This window comes from Periplaneta americana, chromosome 16 (genome assembly GCF_040183065.1).
Source record: "Periplaneta americana isolate PAMFEO1 chromosome 16, P.americana_PAMFEO1_priV1, whole genome shotgun sequence".
In the NCBI taxonomy this organism is placed as follows: domain Eukaryota; kingdom Metazoa; phylum Arthropoda; class Insecta; order Blattodea; family Blattidae; genus Periplaneta; species Periplaneta americana.
Genome location: NC_091132.1, coordinates 97,902,940 through 97,930,388, shown reverse-complemented (window position 1 = coordinate 97,930,388; position 27,449 = coordinate 97,902,940). Strand labels below are relative to the sequence as shown.

General features: G+C 34.5%; 1 protein-coding gene across 1 annotated transcript in view; it reads right to left on the bottom strand.

The window, feature by feature from the left end:
* The window catches only part of Alk (Anaplastic lymphoma kinase), a 506,844-nt gene extending 481,617 nt beyond the window's left edge, over positions 1-25,227 (bottom strand). The window contains exon 1 of the mRNA XM_069812582.1: positions 25,036-25,227. The gene's annotated coding sequence lies outside the window, so the exon portion shown is untranslated. The remainder of the gene's footprint in view (positions 1-25,035) is intronic.
* Between the last annotated feature and the right edge of the window lie 2,222 nt (positions 25,228-27,449).

The following is a 27,449-nucleotide window of genomic DNA, read 5'->3' as shown; positions in this document are numbered from 1 at the left end:
CGTGGACTATCAATGGGTTAAAGTTTACTGTCCAACATAATTTATTCAGATTCATCACCGGACAGGATTGTGATCATTGTGTTAAAGGGTGTCAGTAATTGAACTGCCTCTTCTAAAACGCGGCACTCTTTCTCTGTAATAAAAATATAAGCGGATATCAACTTAAGGATAATTGTAATTATATTATTACCACATGTTTCTTTAGTTTCATTCAGGAACTCAATATTTTAATCCAAACAGTAAAATATAACTCACGTTGTCTAAACAGCAAAATATAATTCATGTCGTCTTTTAAGTATTTCATATCTTTTTTATTGCCTCGAAAGTTATGTTTTAGAGAAATTTCAAGACTCTATCCTATAATCGTATCAATGTTTTGCGTAATTGTTTTTGTCCGCGCTTTCATCAAGTTCGCGATTGTGCGATCGCTTCAAATGGTATAACAAATTCGAAGTTCCAGCACCCTTAGAATAATCCGCCCACAAAGTTTACAGCGTGCGACTTTATTATTACCTTCAACTAAATTAAAGAATTTCCATGCGATGGATATCCGATTTGGTGCCATTTTATTCCACTCACAACTACCGTCAGTCCGTACTCGCCGGTTGTCCTTGAGCTAACTGTCGCTTCGCTCCGAACCACCGCATCCCTCCGTATGCCCCCTGTTCCACCTACGGTAGTACCTGAGATCACCGATGGAGAGCTTTATTCGTAATCTCCGATTCCTCCGCGGTAGTAGTCACTCCGATGAGCAGCACTGCCGATGCTGTTATAGGAAAGGCTTGGGGCTCCGGGCCCCTGGGCTTATCAGGCTATTGGTATGTGAACGAACCTGGCTCTATCATGGGATGTGGCAGGATGGCCCACCTGTCAGCTTCGGCTGATCAGGAATGGCTAGGGGCTCCGAGTCCCTCGGTCTTATCAGGCTACTCGTCCGCGAAACGGGACCTGGCTGAGCAGGATGGCCCACCTGTCAGCGTCGGATTCTCAAATTCCACCCAGGCTACCTGTTGGGCTTGGACAATCATCGCATATAAGGGCGCACAAAGTACCAAAACTTGCCTCAGTGTACGTAACCGTCCCGGGTTCAGCCCTCAAAGAGCCAAGCAGGTTAAGTCTCCGACTCAACAAGTCACAGAAGAAGCATTGCAATAAATTTAACAACCCTTTCAGAAAGCTAGTGAATTATACATTTCTTGCCTGCCATTTCTATAGTATTTATTCTGATTTCATTTTATTACTTTACGCTAGTAGGAATTCCATTTTATTCACTGACTTTTCTCTCGTGGGAGTGGCAACATTGTTCCGTTTTCGCATTAGATAGTTTTCCGTTTTAAACTGTATAACATACATTATAATCTTAGGGAACCAGAGAAAAATTACGTTTAAGGCAGGTTTCCGGTTTATTCAGGTTCCTCTTTAATCAGATTTTACTGTATTACGAAATTTCGTAATACCGTTTCACATGTACCAAGTTTCGTCTGTAACCATAATATAGGTGTATCCTACAAAATCTAACTCTTAGCTACACTAATTACTCAACCATTCACAGAACAACACACGTGGATGAAAATCATGTGGCGATAGACATTGTACGCGCTGGATGTGATATGGGCGTAATAACTGCTCTCTAAATTTTAATGTTCTTAGGAGAGTGCAATGCGAAACTTCAACGTTAACGGCTATATTACGGCTATTACAAATACGCCCTGGATTTTGTTCCACCAAATTCAACATTTTTTCTTTCTCGCTATTGATATTTCATAAAGTCGTTTATTACCACAATTACAAAAAAAACAGATATTACTCTTCCTGTGTCACAGATAAGCTAACAAACTGAAATAAATGTATGTACACAGACCTACCTGGACAACTTTCAACATACAGTCGTCGAGCGTTACGAGATTTAGGGGAGATATGAGTAGTATCGGACATCGGGTAATATCGGACAGTGCGTTTCTTTCATCTACCACCAGATCGTAGTACCTGAATGACATGGTTACGTTTCTGTATGCGACATCACAGAAACGTAACCATGTCATTCAGGTATTATCATCTGGTGGTAGATGAAAGAATCTCACTGTCCGATATTACCTGATGTCCGATACTACCCAACTCTGCCCTACAACGTGATTCCCTACAAATACTTTTTACTTAGTTATTTAACGACGATGTATCATCTACTGGGTATTTAGCGTCGATGGAATTTGTGATATCGAGACGGTATTTGACCAGATGAGACCGTAAATTCACCACAGATTATCTCACATTCGCCTTAGAGTTGGGAAAACCTCAGAAAAAAACAATCAGTCCAAGCGGGAATCGAACTCATGCCCGAGCACAGGCAAATGCATTACACCTACTTCGGTGACTCTCTCCGTAAATTAAAATCATGTCGAGATATCGTTGGTTTGAAAATGTTGCACATTCTAATATACATCCACTAAATAATTTCGTAAGAGAAAAGTTGCATTGATTTGAAAATCAGATTAACTTTCACCCCCAAATTGTAAAAGCACACTCAGCGGTCGCCTCGAATACACACACGAACTGAACTCATCACGAAATAATGATAAGCTTACGTGATAATATTTTTATGTAATTTGCAAGAAAATCGTGCATTTGATTGAAAAACAGCAAAAAAATAAATCATTCCTTATCAGTTTATGTAATGATAAGAGTAAAGACTCATTCACAATGAAAATTAAACATAACCGTAACATAAACACAGAAGTTTGCGCCCAGGCTACCAAATGGGATCATTCACAATGATTCACATAAGCATTGACATAAACATTACCGTAAGACTTTAACATGAAAGTATGCAAACTCCAAACTTTCATGCTTATGCTTACGTGATTTGCAAACAGAACACAATCGTGGAGCGCTGAAGTATACGACAGAATATGAGGAAATGGCGTCGTTGTTATATTTCCATGGTTACCAAGTATGTTTGCGGTTATGTTTATGTTTCCAACGTGAATGATGGTGTGACTTCTTGATTTTACCGTAACGTTTATATTCTTAAGTTAACGCTTACGTTATGTTTAATTTTCATTGTGAATGAGCCTTAACATTCAGAATCGTACGGATAGTACTTACTGAGTAAAACAACGTTAACATTTAGAGGATTATTTGTGAGAATAGTATTAATTTTGGACTAGTACGATATTATAATTTTTGTTGTACTCTATCCAAGATATAAGATGTTAAAATCTGCACAGTTATATTATTTTAATTCTGCATGTAGTTCCGAAACTGTAGAAATTTCAAGTTCCAGAACAAAATGGAATATCCAAAAGTCTAATTCTGATCACAGTCACCGTGAAAATTTAAGCCCTATATATGTTTTACATGTTTAACTAATTTAAAAAAGAACTATGTTAGAAGAAAACTATTTGGAAATATAGCCTATAATTCCGGACATGTGGCTGATAGTCTAGGTTACAGTTGTTGCTTTTTAAAGTAATTATACGCATTATGTGGATTCTTAAGTTTTATTGAGATTTAAAATATGGAAAAGGCCGCCCTTTAGAATACGATACAGATATTTTCGTACTATTCTTGAATTAGCCTACTTTCCAGGAAATCATACACAATCAACAAAAAGAATGTATAACAATTATAAATTTTAAAATACGGAAAATATCATGAATGATGAAGAGAAATCAGTCTTTTCACTTGGGATGTACTGTTTTCCAGTCATCGTACGTTGCATTACTGTCTGTAGGCCAGCTGAAAAGTTCTTAATAAAATGCCGTATGCTCACGTGAGATGTAGGGCCTATTGCTTCATTTTTTCCAAGCCTTGCACTTCTTTCTGTTTCACTGGCACTTTTCCTGCTGGGTAGACTGAGCTTGTTGGTGGAGGAACAGATTCTCGCAGAAGTGCCATGAAGAATACGTGACTTACTGATTCATTGATACTACTAGATACATTTTGTCTCCAACTCTGTCATGTGTATACTCAAAGTGGAATAGGGTACACATTGCAAAATTGATTATCTTATTTCTTTGTTCGTGCCTTCTTTCTTCAGAAACAGCAGTTTTTTTTGTAATGTTTCGTCTGTTTTCAGTTGTTCGCTCTCAGCCGCCACTGCCAATTGAATAGTTCTAAAACAATGCATGTCATTGACTACTGACAAATTAAAAAAAATTGTGATTTTGACTTGACAATTTTATTGGCGCCATTTCAAGCAAAAACGATGGGTTTGTGAATGTACTTACGAAACAACGATAAAAATGATGAAAATGTAAAAAAATCATGACTTACGCCGTTTAAAAACATCAATTGATTTATAGGCCTATAATTATTTATGAATTTTTTTGTTGATGTATTTCATATTTATTTACTTAATTATTTATTTACCTATGTTTTGTTATTTATCGATAATTAACAACATTGCTTAGTCGGGGTTAATGTAATCATCTACCCTAATCACATGACGATGATTGCAAATTTGTTAGCAGGAAGACTTGGTAAGAAACTGTACACGCTCGCTTCAAAATACTCACTCTGATCTGTACTGAGGAAACAAATATGTTTCGAATCTCGCTATATGTAAAAGAAATCGTTAATCGATCTCGAAAATTCAGGAGACGAAATCACGCAGCCTCAGAGATTGTTTCACTTCGGTAAAATACGCCTGATTTAGCGGAAGTGCTTAACAAACAGGAAATCTGACCCTGTGATCCTCAGCAGCCGACTGCATGAAAGAGAGCTTATTACAAATGGATAATGCAGGCACTTCCCTGAACAAATGGTTTCACTGTCTATGTTGAAGTTCATGGCTTATCGACCCCGTGACTATAACTTTGATGACTCTTTGAGAACTGTTACGTGGAGGTCACCAGTAAAACAACTTTCCTCAATAAACCATTAAATTGTATTAGCAGCTCTAAATTCCTTTTAGTCGCAAAAATAATTACCAGTACCCTTGCACTTCTATTTTCGTCTTCACTTTCCTCTTCTTCTTCTTCTTCTTCTTCTTCTTCTTCTTCTTCTTCTTCTTCTTCTTCTTCTTCTTCTTCGTCTGGTCTACGTGAATCTTGCAGTAGAAAATTGTCACTGGCTAATAAAATAATAATAATAATAATAATAATAATAATAATAATAATAATAGTAATAATAATGTTAATATTGTCAATATAATATTTTAACAAATATTCCAAAAACACTGACCTCTAATGTTGATAATATTTCTGTTGCCCCAAAAGGTATGATGCGCATTGGCATCATAGCAGATGGTAAGGCTTTTATTCCTTGTGTATAACGGTATAACACTGTGAACGTTACTCTAAATATTCTAAACGGATTAGTTCTGAGAAATATTCCCATTTCCTCACCCGGTTTTCTCGATCAGGGAGCTGCGTTAATACTCCCGATAGTAGGTAGCTACTCTTGGAAGTTCTGTGGGAAAAATATGCGCTGCAGAGATTTCTACAGTGTTGCCATTTGTCGCTAAATCAGCCGACTTTTAATTTTTTCGGTGACAATTTCTTTTAATTTTCTTAGTTGACTAAATAACAATTGCTGCTTAAAATAGCAATATAGCGACTTTTTCAGTAGGGTCTACTATTGATAACGAATCTACTGAATTACCGTTTGGCAACTTTCTGTAGACTGCAGTTGGAAACACTGGATTTTGTAAGTCTTCAGTTGCAACTCTTGTCATTCATTGAACCACTAATTCTATGTTTACCATTTCTTGATTTGAAGCATGCGAATGAATGTTCCCTTTCAGTGCATTAATTTGTTCTCCAACCCCATGTGTAATTGCAATAGACCTGCATTCCGTTTTCGAGAATAGTACCAATAATCTTTACATTTTTGGTATCTCCTCAACAATAAATGTGCCGATAACTTTGGGAAAATGGACTTCGTAAAAAGAGTCAGAGAAAAGAAGAACTGGAAATATTTCTGAACTGCGAGCGAATACGAGCACTGCTCGTTCGATCCTCAAATTTGTTAAACATTATTATAGACTATTCTCTTGTTTGTACCTTTATATTAATCTTTTATTTTGTTTGTATTTTGTATTTATCTGTATTTTTTGTATTTATTACAGTGAAAATTTGTATTTACATAATGTATATAAATGTAAATGTACTTTTCAGTAATGTCCATTGTGATAATTAAGCAGTGCGAAGAATAAGCTACCAGTGGGAAAATAGGCTTGGTGAAAAGAACCTAGGAGAACGGAATGGGTCAAAATGGTCATTGGGATAATTTAGCAGCGGGAGTATAAAAGATTGAAAATAGTGTCCGAATCTCAGTCATGAGAGAATTTATAGTGGACAAAGCATACGTTGTCGATTTTTTCTCAGGTACCTCCGTTTCCATATCTCATTCCACTGACACACTTCACTACCTTCTCCTCAATTCATCTATCTGCAATAGTTAAAAATAGTCTAGGATGAAAGGTTTGAACCTCATAAGTGACACCAATTTTAACATGTCTCCGGCGATTGCATCAGGTCCTACTTATTTATGAGTTTTCAATTTAGAGATCCTTCTCTTTATGTCTCTAGGCTTGGTAGAAAACTGACCCATATTTTCCACAGAAACTAAGTTTGGTATTATTGTCCTCATCCCAAAAACAGTGGCATAATAGAAATTTATTTTTTTTCTGCTTTTTCGCTGTCCTGTACAATAAATTGATTGAGGTCATGTATTAGAGAGAGGCTCGAATAGTTTTCCTTGCGTCGTCTCTTCACATATTTATAAAATTCACCCATCCGTTTTGCTCACCTTTGAAAAGTTTATTTAGGTAATTTTCCTGCGCTATCTTTTTCGCATTAAGCAGTTCTTTCGATAGTTGTGTGAATTTTGTTTGTTTTACAACGCTTTCCTTGCGCTGGCTGTAGAATTTCCTTAGTTTTCTTTTAGTTTCCGTATGTGTTTATTATAATATTCCGGATCGGGATTGTTTGATAAACATTTAACCGGAATAAATTTCTGTATATATACTTATTTAAAGAAAGAAAATGTCATAACATTGAATTTACTAAAAATAACATTTCAAATGTGATAAAAATTGATCCCGAAAGATATGAACACAATAAATCAAATATGAGGTAACACAATACGCGATAAGTATGAAATGAAAACACTAATTCCTACTAAATAAGTTTATTCACATCCATAGCAGAAAATGAGATGAGTCACTTTTAGTGAATTGAGATAATAGCAGTATAATAATCCGCATTACTAATGTACCATTTACGTGGTAAAAATGTGACTAGACATGTTTGAACATTTCCAAAATAATATGAAGAAAAGAAGAACGTGAATCGTTGTGAAACATGTGAACTATTTTACAAATTAGAACAGTTGCTTGCACAATGTCTTATTATGAATGCTCATATTCACAACAACAGTTGTTTTTTTTATTTATTGGGTTTCAGTGTTAAAAAATAAACTTTGCTAAAACTTTTATGTAGACTTAAATTGTCAAGTTTTATGATTTGGTATGAAATGCAATTAAACACATTGCATGAAGTTCTACATCACATTTAGTACATCGTGTTGTGTATTTCATATGACACTGGCTCCATCTGACTTGTTTGTCATTGAGAGTAACAAAATGATCTAGATCAGCGGTACTCATTACGCGGCCCGCGGGCCGCATGCGGCTTTCGAGGACATTTATTGTGGCTTTTGGAATAATTTTACTTTCGTTACATTTACATCTAAATTCTAAATTTTAAGTATAAATACGGGGAGTAAAAAAAGTAGCCAATATTTTAAGAGGTGATAGTATGCATCAAAACAAGAAAATAATTCTAATAATCATGGGTCCTACAACACATACTTTCTGAGATCTGAACACTTACTCATAGGAGGTGCTCAATGTGACGTCCATTAATGACAATGCATTTCTCTGCTCTACAATACAGCAGACTACAAGATAATCGTACCGTAGATGAAAAACTACTGAAAAGAAAAGTCTGGTTGCGGATATGAGCGGGGTTCAGCAGAGATGGTGTTGTGAATTTTCGTAATCAGAATGTGTTACAGGCTGATGAAAATCTCCATGCTGTTGAAGAAACAAGGCATCAGCACCGATTCTCAATCAACTTGTGGGTAGGCGTTCTTGGTGATAGATTAATAGGGCCATACGTGCTACCACATAGGCCCTAGATTAACTGAAGATCGTTATCAGGACTTTCTTAATAACATATTAAAACAAATTTCAAAGAGTGCGTGATTCCTTACGCCGAAGGGCAGAGGAATGCATTGCCATGAGTGGATATCACATTGAGCACCTCCTATGAACAAGTGTTCAGATCTCAGAATGTGTTGTAGGGCCCATGTTTATTAGATTTATTTTCTTGTTTTGATGCATACTAGCACCTCCTAAAATATTGGATACTTTCTACTATCTTTATTGAAATTCTATTAAACTTTGGATATCCCTATATAATCCCTAGCAGTGCAGTGCAGTAGCGCATCTGTTCAACAATGCAATGTATTAAATGGTCTATGTTCAGCCTTATTGGTTTTGATGAAGTGTACGTTTGAATTTTGTTCAATGTCGTCGGAAGCTTTCAAAATGAAACATACATTTTTCTTAGTTTCTATGAACAAGCGACTGAATACTCGGTTACTGTTATACTCATATTCAGTTGAACAGTTAATTGATAGTGGTAAGTTTATTGCAATGCAGTGTTTAATAATGGCCAGTGTTTTTTCGAAAGGGAAAAAAAACTGGAAAAACAAGGAAGACTTTTCAAAATAGTTGGGAGCATGATTTTTTCTTCATACCTCCTAAAAAGGAAGGCAGTGCCATGTGTTTATTATGCCGTGACATAGTTCACGGTTATAAGCGATTTTATCTTAATCTATACTAATAATAAATCTATAGCCGAAATTTTTCTGGTAATTTTCGATTTTCCAAAAATAATTGGTCCTAACATATATAATTAACCACCCTGAAACTGAAAATCGCTTTTTTGAAATTTTTGTTTGTATGTCTGTCTGTATTTTTGTTACCTTTTCACGCGATAATGGCTGAACCGATTTATATGAAAATTGTAATATAAATTAAGTTCGTTGTAACTTAGATTTTAGGCTATATGGCATTCAAAATACTTTATTTAAAAGGGGTGTTATAAGGGGGCCTGAATTAAATAAATCAAAATATCTCGCTTATTATTGATTTTTGTGAAAAATGTTACATAACAAACGTTTCTTTAAAAATGATTTCCGATAAGTTTTATTCTTTACAAAATTTTGATAGGACTGATATTCAATGAGATAAATGAGTTTTAAAATTAAAATAACGCCATCTAAGACGGTACAATGAATTAAGAACAAATGACTTCGTCTATAAGGGGCCTTGGACAACAACAATCGAAACAGGGGCCTTGGATATCAACAATCGAAAGCTATTAAACATAGCCTACAGAGAATGTTTCTGTGTTTGTCTGAAGTAATATCAGAAGCTAAATTGACCGATTTGCATAATTAATTATTATTTCACCATTGGAAAGTGTGTTTTCTCTAGATGGACATAATGCTATAACGTCATTACAGTAACGTCTGAGTAAATCGAGGACAGGTTTGTGTTTGTAATTTGAAGTAGTTTGCATGATATGTATTATCAATTTCTGAATATCACAACTGGTTGAATTGTTTATGCCTTAAATTTAATTAACTTACTTGTTTTGTATTATACATATAGCTCAACTGATGAATGATCGTTTGCGTTTGTAAATTTAATAATCTGATTGGCTATGTATTGTATACTTTTAGTAGAGCCATCGATGTAGCTCAGTCGGCAGACTCCCTGGGCTGCTGATCCGGAGCTGCGTTGCGGCTTGGGTTGGATCCCCCTTTGGTCTTTGGTTTCTTCCGAGGTTTTCCACAGCCGTGGGACTGAAGTCGGATGGTCTATGGCGAGTCCTTGGCATCAACCCCTTTGATTTGATTACCTGGTTGGGTTTTTCCGAGGTTTTCCCCAACCAAAAGGCAAATGCCGGGTAATATTTTGGCGAATCCTCGGACCTCACCTCATCTCACTACATCTCGCCAAAATATTGTAAAAAATTGCACAAAATTGTAAAAATTGTAGAAAATTACTAAATTGTAAAACTATAAAATTTTGTAAAAATTGTAATTGTAATATTGTAAAATTTTGACTTGTTCCACATCTTAAAGCTTCATTGCTCATGTAACATCTATGGAATAAAATAAACGAATGAATTAATTAATTAATTAAAATAGCTTCTTATGCACAGAAAATTTGATAGGCTATTTTGTACATTCGTTTTCTGTATTTCTTAAAATAATATTTATGTACACTCATTTTAATCTCAGAGAATTAACGAACAACGAGAGTGTATTGATTTAGTATGCAGTAATAGTACGTTAGCTTAGCAATCCATTATTTTATAATTCAAATTTTAACTATGCTCAATTGAATCGTGTTAAAATACATAAAATATATATATGCAATAAATGCAATGCAAAAAAAAATTGGGTAATGAGCGAAGCAGATTATCTTGCGCTGTTGTAAAAGTTGTTCCCTGGATCAAACGTCCTATTTTAATTATGTAATTACTTTATATTTATTTCTAACAGCTGCAGCGGAGCGCACGGGTACGGCTAGTAGGCATTATAATATCGTGCATTCAAATTTTGACAGCAAGTATCCTAAAGATTCTAAATTGAGAGCAGAAAACTAAAAACATTAAAATGTCAATAGTGTCTAAACAAAAAATGATGTTTGCTACCGTAAGTGAAATAAATTGACAATAAAAGCATCGTATCAAGTAGCAGAAATTTTAGCACGCAAAATGAAATCGTTTACTGATGCAGAGATCTTTAAGGAGTGTTTTCTAGTCATATGTGAAACATTATTTTCTAAATTTCCAATTCAAAACAGATAAAAAGTGACATACAAAAGTTACAACTTTCTGACTGTACTTGTGTTAGGAGAGTTAACGAAATGTCGGGAGACATGCTGCTTTTGTACTCTCTATGAAATTCGTGAATGTGACTATTTCAGACTTGTTCCTGATTCGTCCACAGATATTAGTTCTACTTCTCAGTTCCTTTTATTTGTCAACTATTGTAATAAGATAGCGATTATAAAGCATGTATTTTTAACTGTAATTTGTATGACAGGTCAGACAAAGGGAATAGATTTTTTTAAGCAGTTAAATAATTTTTCGACAAATACAAAATTCACCTGAACAAACTTTTTTCAGTGTGTACTGACGGTTGTTCCTCAATGGTAGGTTGCTATACAGGATTTATTTCTCTGTTAAAAAAAAAACATTTAATTAAAGACCAGTTATTAACATATCATTGCATTTTACATGAAGAAAATCTTGCTGCTAAATTTGACGAAACTTTCAAATCTGTGATGAAGAAAGTAATTAATATTGTTAATTTCATTAGATCACGTGAACTAAATCATAGGTAATTCATAAAAATCCTCAAAGAAAATGATGATGTTATTTATCAGGCGGTTGAGTAAAGGAAGAGTTTTGGAACGAACGATTTTTTAATCTTCGCCATGAAATAAAACTCTTTTTAAGTGAAAGAGTTAAAGAATACCCTGAACTAGATTCTTTTTATGGTGGTTGAAAGTTGGACTCTTTTTTATGGTGGTTAAAAGTTGGCTTCCTGGCTGATATAACAGGAATACTGAGTGATGGCCAATTAAAATGCAAGGTATAAATAAACTCATTACTCAGCTGGAAAGTGCAATTTTTTCATTAAGAGAAAAATTGAAAATGTATACAGAAGAACTGAGTATTAATGTTTGTACTAGTTTCCCATGCTTCCAACACCTTATTCAAGAAAACTCAGAGGAAGAAATAAACTTGCAACCCTTCATAGAATTTCTCACTATACTATGCCATGATTTCAGCGCGAGATTTAATGATATTCGAAAGTTTCGAAACCCATTTCGATTAGTCGAAAATCCCTGGTCAGTAACGACAGCAGATGTGACTGGGTTGTCAATTTTTGGCCCTGAGATTATAAATCTCAAAAATGAACTTATTGATCTCCAGCAGAATTCAGAACTAGAACGTATTTTTCAAGAGAAACGAAAAACAAATTCAGTTTTAGAGTTTAGGAATGAAGTTCCAGAAAAACAGTTCGAAAACTTGCTGTCGTGTGCATATAAAATTTTGTGTCTTTTTTTATCAATGTGTGAAATGACTTTCAGCAAGATAAAGTTCATCAAGGGTAAACCTAGATTTCGTCTCACCAATATGAACTTGAAAAACCTGCTGAGAATATGTCACATATCAACCAGCTCGTATTGACAAAATTGTGCAGGAGAATAGCAGAGTTCGACCTTCAGCTTCACGGCAGTAGTCTACATAACTGTAAGCTACCTTAAAATTATGTAATAATAATTATGACAATAATGATGATGATGGTAATAATAATAATAATAATAATAATTATTATTATTATTACTATTATTATTATTATTATTTATTTATTTATTTAATCTGACAGGATGAAGGCCATAAGGCCTTCTCTTCCATCCCACCAGATAGTACACATAAATATAAAAAAGAAATACAGACACTGGTGAAAATAATACAAATTAAATTAAAGCCCTATAGAGGATCAACAGGGTCAAAAGAACACTATAGAGCTCTCATCGAGCTAATACAAGAAAAAAAGAAAGAAAAACGGATATAGCAATGATGATAGTGATAACTGATAATAATAATAATAATAATAATAATAATAATAATAATAATAATAATAATAATAATAATAATAAATACATTACATGTTAATTGTCAATTTTACATCAACATAAATACAATATTTACTATATGTCATAGGTTAAGCAAAAGTTGCGCAACCTGAAAAGTGTTCAAAAAGCAATTCCATGAACTAGAATGTGATTTTTTTAATTTAAATTTGAATTTTGCAATTGTCCGACAGTCTCTAACATGGTCAGGGAGAGAGTTCCAGAGGCGTGGAATAGATATGCTGAAAGATGATGAGTAGAAGGATGTTCTGTGCAGAGGAATAGAGAGAAGGTACATGTTCCGGGTTCGAGATAGTGAAAGGTAAACAAAACGAGATGCTAAGTAAGAGGGTGTGGAGATGTGGATGATTTTAAATAGTAATAAGAGAGAGTTGAAGAATCTTCTTTCTTTAAGTGGACTCCAAGATATTCTAGTTACGGTGTTACATGATCGAATTTTCTAATGTTACAAACGAAATGAACGCAGATATTGTGAACACGCTGTAGTCTATGGGCAAGATCAGTATTTAGATTCGTGAATAGAGAATCGCAATAATCGAAGTGCGGCATCACTAAAGATTGTATCAGGTTCTTTTTAAGGCTGAGAGGTAAGTTGGTTAAGTGTCTGAGGGAATGAATTATGGAAAAAGTTTTCTTACATATGTAGGTCATTTGACTTTGAAAATTTAAATTTGAATCTAAATATACCCCTATTTTTTTTTTTACTGTCTTACTATATGTAATTGTGGTATTACAATAAATATAATAAATATAATATAATAATAATAAACAATTAACTATTAATATAAAAATCAACGACGGTAATCAGTAATGAATGTGTTTATCCATAAATGTAACAAGGCTGCGTGTTACCAAGTTTGAGTACTGTGAAATTTGGGCTGCTCTCTGACAGATACCGTTTCTTATATTCGGCTCTCTTGTGATTTCTAGTGAGTACCACTGATCTAGACGATCAAATCTTATTTTTTATTGGCCTGCACATGTCAATAGAGTCAAAATTTCATTGAGTATGTACTTAAATAAAAAATAGACCTATATTTTATCTTGTACATTGGCATTAATTTTAATAAACATAAAATATTTAAAATATAGACATGCATAGAAATACAGTTCGACAAAATGAACAAATTCCATACCTATTCATACTCTTACTTATTTACAGGTGTTGCATTTGCCTAGCGTCCTACATATAGGACACCATATTTCAAACCGTAAGTACGAAACGGAAAGTAAAAAATGTGCAATATTTCCATATTTACATAATCTTTCATATATTTCCTAAGTATTACAAACAATATATAGGCTACTCATAAAGGATAACCGATTTAAAAGAATTATTTACTTTTCAGCTTCGGAACGTGGAGCTGAAGCCATTTTTCAATAAGTCACAATTCAAACACATGAAGCCACACAAAATGACACAATAATGAGCAAGTTTGATCATGCATCATTTGCTTTGTGTCTACTGAAACACTAGTGACTGTTGTCATTTCTTTTTTTTCCGTTGTTGGTAACTCTATAGCATCTATTAGATGCTTTTATGGTTGTGCTAACAGATGGAGTTACTTGTCAACAATGTGACGCTGAAACGTGTGTTCAGGTTACTTTACTGCCCAGCGACAGTCCTGATGTATTTTATATTTTTGATGATTGTTTAATTAATATTAACCCGGCACACTCACAATCACACTCACATTCATACAAATTGTCATCTCTTGAGCAAAAGAAGAACAAACGCAATAACTAAAGTTATAAAAACTGTAGAAGTGTCCTATATGTAGGACGCCAGGCTAAACTCAAACAGAAGATTATGTCGGAAGTGTTCTTTTTTTTTTCACTTGACACTCCATTTTATTTAGCCCACAAATAGCAAAAACTTTCTTCAAATCCGAAAAATTCAAAGCTTATTTACAAGCACAACACTCCAAATAACAAATGACAAACTATAAATAACCTCTTAACAACGGAATGTTGTGATGACGAACGGAAACCCTACGAACATGCATCAATCAATATGTATGGAAAAAAGAGGCGTATACAAGGGGCCGTTACGGGATTTGAACCCTCCCCTTGAACTTAAAAAAAATGATATAATTAGATTTGAGTATTTTTTAATTCATAATTGTTTTCTCTTCTCTAATTTTTCACTGTCATAGTAACAAAATCTACATCGACATAAGGCATAGTCCTCCTCTCCCTCCTTCAAAGTAATCCCTGTGCTGCTGCGGCACGTTCGAATTATAACAATGCTATCTTTATTGTAGAGAGACCTACCGCTTAGTACCGACCTTGTAATAGAATAAGCTTACACAATATGAAATATAACTTGTTGTGAAACATATTAAAAAGGTTGTTTTGACAGTTCTGCAGTGCAGACATTAAATATTGTGCATTTTCGATTTTAAACTCACTTTAACAGCGATATTCATCCGTTCGTTAATTTTAATTCTGACTTTATTGTGAAACGTTCCTTTAACGTTTTGCGCATTAGACAGTTCATATTTTTAATACAAACTTCACATTACCATTCCGGATTCTTTCATATGTCTAAGCGACCGCACAGCTCAATTTTACAATTTTTGTAGCAATAAATCGCATACCGGTAGTGATTCTCGTGAGGTTAGTGAAAATTTCATATTGGCAAATGTTTCTTCGCAGTAGCAGCGTGACGATATTCTCGCGACCGTTCTTTCCAGAAATAGTTTCGCATCCATTGTGAAAACTCAGCTGATAATAATAATAATAATAATAATAATAATAATAATAATAATAGTACACAAAATTTATAATACCGATAATATAAATAAAATTGTAAACAATTTTAATAATGACAAAATTCTGCGTACGCCACTGTAATGAGATAATGGCAGAGATTATGATAGAGATAGTAATGGTGGTAGTGTTGGTGGTAATGATTATGATAGAAGAGACAATAGTGGTATTGTGGTTTATTGGTAATGGTGTTTATGGTACCTAACGGATCCTAGAGATGGTGTTTTTGGCCATAACTATGATGATGGTGATAAGGATGAGGGACAGAGGGATGAAGAAATGAACGAAGGAGAAGAAGAGTAAGAAAATGTAGACTATGACAGTAAAAGTTTGAGATACCTACACAGTTTGATCGTAAGTGCAACGTTGTCACTCGAAAACGAAGATTAACAGCCGTGTGATAAAGAAGAGCCTCGTTTCTTAAAAAGAAAAAAAAAAAGAAAACGAGGTCTTTAATGAGAAGAAACAGATCTCATAAATGAATTTTCAGGAAAACTGAAACTGAATACAAAATAGGAAACATGGTTACAAATATGCTATGAATAAAATAACAGTGAAAGATTATTTTGATTAACTTTTAAATGATAATAATAATAATAATAATAATAATAATAATAATACAGAAAAAATAAAAATTATTATATAAATAATGAGCTCAATAAAATACTGAAAAGCATAAACTTCAGCCTTTATCAGTCCAATGTATTTGGAAGAAGTTGTTACTAGTATGAAAAGGTTAAACAATTGAGGGGCCCAGTGGAAAAGGGGCCCATACCACATTCCTGTTGATTTTTAGTTTCTTCATCAATACGACAGGTTTTTGCCATCTAGGACCCTTTTATGAACTTCCAGTCTTGTGGCATGTGTCTCCCGGACATGATAAGCATTTATAAATGCCTCTTCTTCACTTGAAGATAGGAATATCAGTGGAATAAATGCTTCTCCTAAGGAATATCAGTGAAATAAATGCTTCTCCTACAAAATTTAGTTTTTCTGGCATGGGTCATTTTTCCACTGAGCCATTCCATTATAAAGCTCCTTGAAGTGATTCCATACCAGAAATATGGAAACTTAATAACCCTAGTACAAATAACAGAATCCATACGCCTGTTTGTATAAATAGCGAAATGTAGGCCTACTTTTCATTGTAAGATGACTATATTCATTACTTGATTACGTAATGTAAGCTTCATCCTGGAGAAAGAAGTGTTACAAATGATATTCTAGCCGATTAGGAATGTTATGTTTTATTTAACGACGCTCGCAACTGCAGAGGTTATATCAGCGTCGCCGGATGTGCCAGAATTTTGTCCCGCAGGAGTTCTTTTAGATGCCAGTAAATCTACTGACATAAGCCTGTCGCATTTAAGCATACTTAAATGCCATCAATCTGGCCCGGGATCGAACCCGCAACCTTGGGCATAGAAGGCCAGCGCTATACCAACTCGCCAACCAGGCCGACTCCGATTAGGATATAGAATAAGTAGCATGAGTGCTAAAAGTTAATATGCTGCAATCATGTTAACCTACAAACGCCATCAGACTTATACCGCTATTGCACGGAAATTTCTAACTCTTACCTCATGTCTTAGCTCCTTGAACCGATGGATTCAATCGGGCTTAAAACCACACTACGTTAACACGACGCATAACAGTGTAATCTGTTTGAATAACAATCATCTGTTTCAGAAGTTAAACTCATTATCTTGTAATTCATTGAGATTCCTTTGGCGTCCTAAGAGTCCTGGTCCGGCCGTCGTAAACAAGATCCACGCAAGCGTATTGGCCTTCAATAATCCACGTTAAGATCCCATACAACAGAAATTAATTGCTGGGTAAAACACGTATTAAAAATACGTGCACTGCACGGGTTGATCGCTTTGTTGTATTTTTGTTTCTGTTCTATATCCGAGATTCTTTCCAAAAAATATTTTTCGAGTCGTTAGAACATGCTGAGCAATCACTGATCTAGTCGTTCTCATTGCTTTAGCTGTTACTATGCCTGGCTTTGCATTTTAAGTTCGCTGGTTCAAATGGGAAGTGAACGATGCAATTTTAAGGAACGAAAGAAAGAAGCTACCAACAAAATGGAAATTATGTTCTAATCTGTGCAATGTATACAATAAAAAAAGAGTTCCATGAATCTTCTATAATTATAGAGAGATATCTTTTCTTAACTTTGCATTTAAGTTATTAACAAAATACGTTATTGATACTACGTTTGTCGTTTAGTTATATTGTACAGAGGATGTGCTTGTTGATGCTCAATGTATATTTAGGAAAAATCTATCTACAATCGATAAAATCTTTGTAATCACACTAATGTCAGAAAATGAATACGAATTTTCATAAGAATTACACGTATTACAGTATTTATTGATTTCAAGGGAGCAGTTGACAGTATTGATAGAGAACGAAGACAAATTTGGTATCCATGAGTAATTAACTAAATAATAATATTTATAACCAGTTCCAAGTTTATGGTAAAAGAGAGAGCTAAGCTGACCGATAGTTTTAATATAAATATAGAAGTTAAACGAGGAGATTTATTGTCACCTTAATAAATTATTCCAACCCAGTAATAGAAAAAATAATTTAATCAATTGAGTCGCCTAGAGTCAAACTGAAGTTTATCCACATTATGAAATATGGGATTAAAGTATGCTTCAGTGCAGAATTTTGCAGGGAATGTGATAAACTGCTCATTTGGAGTGAAAGTGGAATTTATCTACCTTAACTTTAGTAGTACAAATACCGTTTGAAGTCTAACTGCATTAGTTTTCCTTCATTTCTGAACAACCAGAATTTTTAATAAAGTGCAGTTTGATAATAAGCGATTCATTAAATCTTTGAAGGCTGGAGTAAAAGAAACAAAATTAATATATTAGTTTATCTTCATTATTACCTACACTGTTTAACATATACTTGGAGAATTTAGTGAAGAACTGTTTTCAGAACATGCGAGATTGTTAGTAGGAGGAAGAAGGATAAAGTGTGTAAGATTTTTTGATGATATGGCGTTGTTAACAGAAGAAGAAATGATACTAAGAGATGTGCTACTAAAGCTAAATGACATCTGTGCGCAGTATGGATTGAAGATAAATTCCAACAAGACGAAGACCATGGTCATAGGAAGAAAAGTAAAGAAGGTAAACTTGTTGTAGTAATATTTATATTAATTATTTAGACTTGAATAGCTTATGTTATAGAGCGTGACATTGAAGATGTTAAAAAACTATTCTAAAAAATAATTCATAATTTAAAACATTCAAATAAATACGAGTATATAATATTAAAAATAAAACGAAAACAATAAATTCTAGACTTAATAAGGTAAGTTCTAAATGATGCTGTAGAGTAAGTAGAGAGCCTCAAATACTTGGGGTGTACTATCAGCAGTAGCATGAGCTGCTGCCAGGAAGTCAAAAGGAGGACAGCAATGGCCAAGAAAGCTTTTAATAAAAAAGAAGCATCTTCTGCGGATCTCTGGAGAAAGAATTAAGGAAGAGACTAGTGAAGTGTTTTTTGTGGAGTGTAGTATTGTATGGGATATAAACATGGACATTACGACGAAGTGAAGAGAAGCGCCTAGAAACATTTTTTAAATGTGAATATGGAGGAGAATGGAGCGTGTGAAATGGACAGAGAGAATAAGAAACTAAGCTGTGTTGGAAAGAGTGGGTGAAGAAAGAATGATGCTGAAACTGATCAGGATTAACAAAAGGAATTGGCTGGGTCACTGGTTGACAAGAAACTGCCTACTGAAGGATGCACTGGAAGGAATGGTGAACGGGAGAAGAGTTCGGGGCAGAAGAAGATATCGGATGATAGACGACATTACGATTTGTGGATCATTATGCAGTGACTAAGAGGAAGGCAGAAAATGGGAAAATACTGGGAAAGCTGAGTTTGCAGTGAAAGACCTGTCCTTGAACAGAACACTATGAATGAATGAATGCTCATGATTTAGTACTGTATAAGCTCTAACTGGGAGAAAGTGAAAAAGCATCACAGTTCTTGCTATGAAAGTCTACAAAGTTATAGGCCTATTTCGGCAGATTTGAAAATTAGTACTGAAAAGACAAAATATCTAGTAATTTATAGAAATCCACCTTTATATTGTAATCACCTACAATATCGTTGTGCATTACAGGCGCAATATTCGGTTCAAGTTTGTCGAGTATGGCAAAGTTCGATTTTCGCCGATATTTTCTCTGCAGAAAAAGGCCCGTCGTCTTTGTTCCATCTTGTTATGAAAATTCGCTAACCTCCACTTCCTCCCTTTCATGTTTTAACCCAGGGCCGGGCATGAGAGCGGCTCAATCTAGCCGGCCAGAGCTGCTCTCGCTCCGAAAGGCACTTCAATTCCAAGTCAAAGCAGAACGCTCACGCAGTGGCGGACTCGCATTACAGCTACCTTCCCTGCATTAATGTAACAAGAGCCACGGTTGTTCTAGTCATTCAGTCTGTCAGTACTTAATAGTTTATAAGGATATCAAATCAATCCATTGTACATTACAGAATTTATAACACTCTTATTAATTTAATGGAATAAACTTCGCTCTATGCACACAAACAAATCATTAGGTTTATTTACATAACCCATACGCACATACTGCAACCTCCTCACCACGGTTCTACGAGACAGGCGTATGGCTTCCACTTCCCCTACTTGCTGTGGACAGAGTTCATCTGCCAATATAATTAAACATCGCTTGATGAAGTTACCTTCGTTGAATGTTTTCAATTTCTTTGCAATTTTGTGGCAAATTTTGTAGCTAATTCTCATAGCCGATTCACTAAGTGCATTATTGTCATCCTGTTAATATATAATATAATATAATGTAGTATAATGTAATATAATATAATATAATATAATGTAGTATAATGTAATATAATATAATATAATGTAGTATAATGTAATATAACATAATATAATGTGATGCGATGCGATACATGATATGATATGATATGATATGATATGATATGATATGATATGATATGATATGATATGATATGATATGATATGATATATGATATGATATATGATATGATATGATATGATATGATATGATATGATATGATATGATATGATATGATATGATATGATATGATATGATATGATATGATATGATATGATATGACCATAAATTAATACAACTTAAAGAAAATGTTTCTCAGGTACATTATATTAGAGTATCTATTCGATATTTATACTGCATTATAAGTTATTATAGTACATTTAGTAATATTTAATTTTAAATTATACAAATATTATGATATATCATAGTATAGTATATTACAGTTCATTATATATAATATGATATATTATAAATCATAATACTTGTATAACTTAAAATTATATATTACTAAATGTATAATAACTTATAATGCAATGTAAATATCAAATAGATACTCTAATATAATGTACCTGAGAAACATTTTCTTTAAGTTGTATTAATTTATGGCGTTCATTACCAACATATTTGTCATATTCAGTAGCATGTTGTAAAGAATAATGTCGTTGGATATTGAACTTCTTAATCAGTTGGAGTGTTTTATGCCAAATTAAACACTTTGCTAATCCACTACTCTCTACGAAAAAGAACTCCTCCTCCCACGATACATTAAAAGCATTGGGAATAGCGGGACGCTTTAGTGTAAGAGCGGAAGCTCCGTCTTCAAAGTTCGCCATCATACTGCAGAGTCACCACTGCACCGACACTGAATGACGTACAGTATGCATACGTCACACCGCTCGCGAGACCCGCTCTTTAAAGCACACAGCGCTCATTTCTCAGAATCACGTAATGTGCCCAGCCCTGTTCTGACCGCTTAAGAATTTCAGTACAAATCTTGCGATTAGTTTTCCATATGAAATAAGACGAAGTTTTTAATGACTTGGTTGCCTCTCTCATGTTCGAACATCGCAGTGCACTAACCTACATATTACCATAAATACATTTGAAAGAGCTGATATTTTTAAATACTTAAAGGCACACATATTAATATTCGATTAACAATGTAGAACAGCAGTTCTCAACTTTTTCAGTGAAGTACCACTATTTTTAATTTAGGACATTAGCTGTACCGCTAACCAAATTTATAATGGCAAAACGTCAAGTGTCGCTCCCAGGGCCACAATAAACTTTTTTGCACTATCCTTGAAAGTTAGAATTTCCACACAGAAACTTGTTGCTAGGGAAACCATTCTTCATAACATAAGGCTATACTGAAATAGACCCATTACAGTGCACTTAGTTATCATTAATGTATAGTTTTACGAAGGCTTTGGAATAATATTGTCTAAATTTTCAATGCAAAATACATTGCTTGTGCAATTTTAAAAATATGATCGTGCAAAAAATGTTGTATATTACACGTTTGTGAAGTGCATTACAAAACCCGGAAATTGACAAACGAGCAGAGCGAGTTTTTCAAACTTTCCCTCGATTTTTTAAAAAGCACTTCCAACCCTTGTATCGTAATGTACTATAATATGCTCCAGTATCAATAATTTTATTTAGCGTTCCATAAAATATAGAGAAAGCAGCAATGTCTGTTTATAGTTTATGATAATTTTTATTTTTATATCACACTTTAAGTACCATCCAGCAGCGGCTCACGTACTACCAGTGGTACGCATACCATAGGTTGTGAACCGCTGATGTAAAAGAAGAACTAGACATTATTATGGTCTATTAAACATTTAGCAGTCCGCCGCTTAAAGCAGTGCACGACCACCATGCCTTACTGCGAAACTCGCGGACCCGAAAACGGATGATGTTGGAACAAGTTACCTGGTTGAGGGTTTTTTTCGATGATTTTCTTTAACTCTTCGATTAAACACTCGGTTATTTACATCTGACCCTGAGGCCATTTCGCAGGCTTTATGATGATCACATCATCATCATAATCATCAGATAGGTGCGGAAAGCAACTGGAAACTACCATGTATCCGGCAGCCGGATCGCAAATACAGCCAGGTACTGTGTGATGATAACTGTCACATAGTCGACTATCTTGCAGATCAGATACTTACAGAAGAAGAGACAACGTTTTGAAAAATAAATTAGTTTAAATAAAGCGAAATTTAAATACCGACGCATACATTTTCTGATTGTTGCTATCTGATCTGTATACTTTTGGAACCTGGACAATCATTGAAGAAGATGAATGGAAGCCGACAATCTTTCAAAATAACGTGAAATAATATTTCGTACAGTATTCGACCCAGTTGGGTCATAATGGTGAAGATTAATAAACAAGAACCTTACAGTCTCTTTAAGGAATCTAACATAGTTATAAAAATTAAAACTAAAAAGCAAGTAGATATGACATATATAGCAAGAGCCCCAGAAGTGAACAAAATTAACAGAGTTTTGGAAGAATTATCACACGGAGGCAGACTACTGGAAAGATGAAGATTTCGACATTCATATAACTTAGAAAAATATATGGAAACGTAAAAAATTTGTGAGTGAAGATCTGTAGAGATGCAGTACGATGGAATTTTTATGTCAATTCAGCTAAAGGTGCCTTCATGGCTTGCAAAGCTAATAATAATAATAATAATAATAATAATAATAATAATAATAATAATAAAAATCATTGGCCTTGTAAACAGTAACTCTACCGTTCAACTGGCATTAAACTTAATTTCACCTTTACAAATAGGTTAGGTCATTTTAAAATTGGTGGACAATTAGACAATGAACTACTGTTTGATTACATTCTCTACTCTGACTACTTAGTAACAACGTAACCATAATCTCCATGTTGCGAGCAACTGGTAAGAATTTTGGATAGTTCACAGCTCCTTCAATATATTTTCGTCTTATATTATTATTCCACTTTAATTTTCACATTTCATTCGTCCTCTGGAGCTCTTAGAAGTAATTAGAAAAATGCTCTAAATCTCGTGTTCAGTTCTTATAGCTTTAAGAAAATATACAGAACTGTGTATTGTGCCAGTATCTGCTATATTCGATTTTAAAATAGGCGAGTGTCTGGGCAAGGCAATGGGTATTAACAGAGCGAATCGTAAAAATCAATACTGATAAGTTCACTCAGAGCATGAAGCTATCATTTTATCAACATTACTGTGACCGTATTCATCATTATTATAATTATCCGCTGTGATTTGAGTATTAGGTAGCAGACAGGGGTTCGATTTCCTACAAGGAAGTGAACATTTATCTCCTTCCCTCACGAACTTGGTTGTCCTTGAAACAACTTTTGCATATTGATGGTAATGTTAGTTCTTAACATAGATATTAATATCGTCGTCAATAGTGCTATCATAAGCTTCGAAAAGACCTTAACGTGGAAAAGGCCTCGGATTCAACTTTGAAAGCACATTAAATGGCTATTATTGTTGTTATTATTATTATTATTATTATTATTATTATTATTATTATTATTATTATTATTATTATTTGCAGCTTCCAACACAATTCCTCAAAAAATGTATTTCGTTTTAGTATCGATATTAGCAATAATTAGTCTTATCCTTCTCTGGAATTATAATTTAATTAGGCCTAAAAATACGTATCAATTTTACTAGTAGGTTTCGATATTTAAATCCATAAATAAATAAATAATTGTCAGGGTTACTGAGCTTGATTAAAGAACTAACAAGTGACGTACGGCTTTCGAACGACTTGTCTCCTACACCCGACCCTAAGTAAAGTGCAATGGTTCATTTGTTATTCATGTGTAGCAATCATATTTATAAAACAAGTTTATACATAATGTCTTACATCAACAGAGTTTGCACCTTCACAAAATCTTTTCCCTAAAATATTTGTTTGTATATTTGTAATTCTTAATTAAATTACCCACAGTAGCTGTTCAAAATTTTCGCTTAATATGTTTTCTCTGCTTAAAATGATCCTTATTTAATTATATTAATTTATCTGCTTCAATATGTATTAAAAGTAGTCTGTCAGTTCATTTGAAACATTGTAAATTGTAAGTTTAACATAAAGTAGAAGGTTAAAATAGTGTCAAAATACGGTTTAGCATTTGAAAATAGACTGAGAAAAATCACGGAGGTTAATACGGATTAATAAAGTAACCGGAAAGGACCTCGGTAATACAAGAGAAACAAATTAGCAACGTCAGAGATGGACACTACTAGATCTATAGAGAGGAATATGCGTATGTAAGCGAGAACTGTCCATTCTGAGTGCAGGCATTTGTCACTTGCAGGTGTTTTTCCTTCGTAGTAAGATTAAAAGTCACTATAGACAAGAACCATGAAATTTTCCAGTGGATATTAAAAACGAGAACGCTAATCAGGACCCGCCTGATACAATCAATAAAACGTGCGAGAAGAATCGGGCTGCACGGTTGTTCTCAGACACTCCGACAGATCCGGAGCAGCTACAGTTCTCAGAACAGCATCGATCACCACTGGCTGCTTTAAACTACAGAAGGGGTGGGGAGTTGTCAGTTGCGTGGTTTTCCTCAGTCTGCTCAGTAGGTGGGGCACTACATGCAGCACTCACCCCAGCTTTCCTAGCAGTCCGGGAGTGACGTCATGGGCACACGGTTATCCGGGGAGCGGGCCCCATGCCCGCTCATCGCACTGTGCAGCTGGAGCAGCGCCCGGGCGTAGTACACACGCACGCACGCACACACAACACGCCCGTGCAGTGTTCTGCCTGCGTATTCCTGCCTGGCACGATAAAACACTCACTGATTTGCCGAGCTCCCGGGGGTTGATGGGCTGCCAAGACGCGCTGCACGGGCGGACTCTGGCGGGATGCTGCGGAACTATTATCGGATTTTGTAATATAGAGTTCTCACGTTGAACCTTTATAGATCCGCTAAGAAATAATTAAACAAAAACCGTATGCTGCGTTCAGTAATTGCGATTTGAGGCTTTTTGGATCTTCTAAATTGTCGTGAATCATTACTTCGACCACGCCGAAGAGGAATGGTGGACCCAATATTATGACACTTGCTGGCTTCGACACGTGCAACCAATATTATCCAAATATATTGATCTGATTAAAATTACTGCCATTCTCATAACAGCGTGATCGGCAGAGTGGGTTCTCATTTCGAGCTTCGCAATTGCAAAAATAACTTAAAATGTTCACCGCAAATGACAGATTTAGTTACTGCTATGATATAATTCAATAGATCCAAGCTCTAGTATATCCATAAACAATTTTTTCTTCGCTGTGCTCGGCCGATACCTACCATCACTTTCACTACTCGCTGTATTCAATAGACACCCTAAACTGCGTACACCATTCCATCATTTACTCTTCTTTTATTATTTCCAAGGAGTCGTTAAAAACAAAACGTCTTGCGTAGAATTGCCTATATTGTAATGACTGTTTGCTACAAATACAGAGGCCTATATATGTGTTTATCAAGTTATCTGCTAATTCCAACTTACTTACTTACTAGCTTTTAAGGAACCCGGAGGTTCATTGCCGCCCTCATATAAGCCCGCCATTGGTCTCTATCCTGAGCAAGATTAATCCATTCTTTATCATCATATCCCAACTCCCTCAAATCAATTTTAATATTATCTTCCCATCTACATCTCGGCCTCCCTAAAGGCCTTTTTCCCTCCGCCCTCCCAACTAACACTCTATATGTATTTCTGGATTCGCCCATACGTGCTACATGCCCTGCCTATCTCAAACGTCTGGATTTAATGTTCCTAATTTTGTCAGGTGAAGAATACAATGCATGCAGTTCTGTGTTGTGTAACTTTCTCCATTCTCCTGTAACTTCATCCCCCTTAGCCCCTAATATTTTCCTAAGCACCTTATTCTCAAACACCCTTAATCTCTGTTCCTCTCTCAAAATGAGAGTCCAAGTTTCACAACCATACAGAACAACCGGTAATATAACTGGTTTAGCTAATTCCAACAGCCATGTTAATTATCAAGACCTTTTCCTTTAATCGTTTATGTAAACTTTTCCTTCTTCAACAATTTATTTCCTAACTTTCAATATTTATTACTCTTACATGCCTACTTGTTTAATCAGAATTTTTTTTATTTCTATTATTTTAATTACATTTTATTCTAATACATAAAAAATAAACGATTCCATGTAAATGACCCATACCTCCTCAAATATATTTTAGTAATTAATGCAGTAATAAAGTAACAGCATGTAAAATGAATTATCCACAGTCATGTCTAACGGTCCTCTAACCCTTCCATAAATAATTTTATCATTTACAATACAATTATATGTGTAATTAATTATTTTTTTTAACATTCTCGTGTTATTGCTTATCGTGTAATGCATTTGCTTCTAACATTACCTTGTTTTTTTTTTTTCTGGAAAATTACTATTTAAAGTTCATACCAATATGAAAAGGTAATGGAACTGTATAATTCTGAAGAAAACAACCACTCAAGTGAAAATAATTCATGGACAAATCCTTTCCAATAGAAAATAGAAGTTTACTACTAATGCTGATGAGCGACACTTCATGGCATTTAAATGACTTGTAATAAGAAACGAATTCTGGCCATACATTTTGAAACTTGGGATCTAACAGGTCGAGGAGAAAAAACGCATGTTCATTCGCAAAATTTCAGCAATTTTAGTTGTTTTTGGTAATATGTGTTTGAACAAAACAACAAATTTATGAGCCTACTATTCCGTATTTTCGAGAAAAATATCAGATGGAAGGCACCTGGGAAGTACATGGTTTAATGATCGGAGCGAGGGGCACCATCCCACGATCAACTGTAAACACTATCAAAACATTTGGAATCCATGACATCATTCCAAAAATAATTACTTCAACCATTAAAGGGTCTGTGGCAATTCTGAAAAATCATTTATACGGAATATCATAATACCCCCCCCCTTTTCTATTCGTTAGTGTGTGATTGTTACAAATATATGTACAGATTTATTATTTCTTAAACTTAAGCTCCTA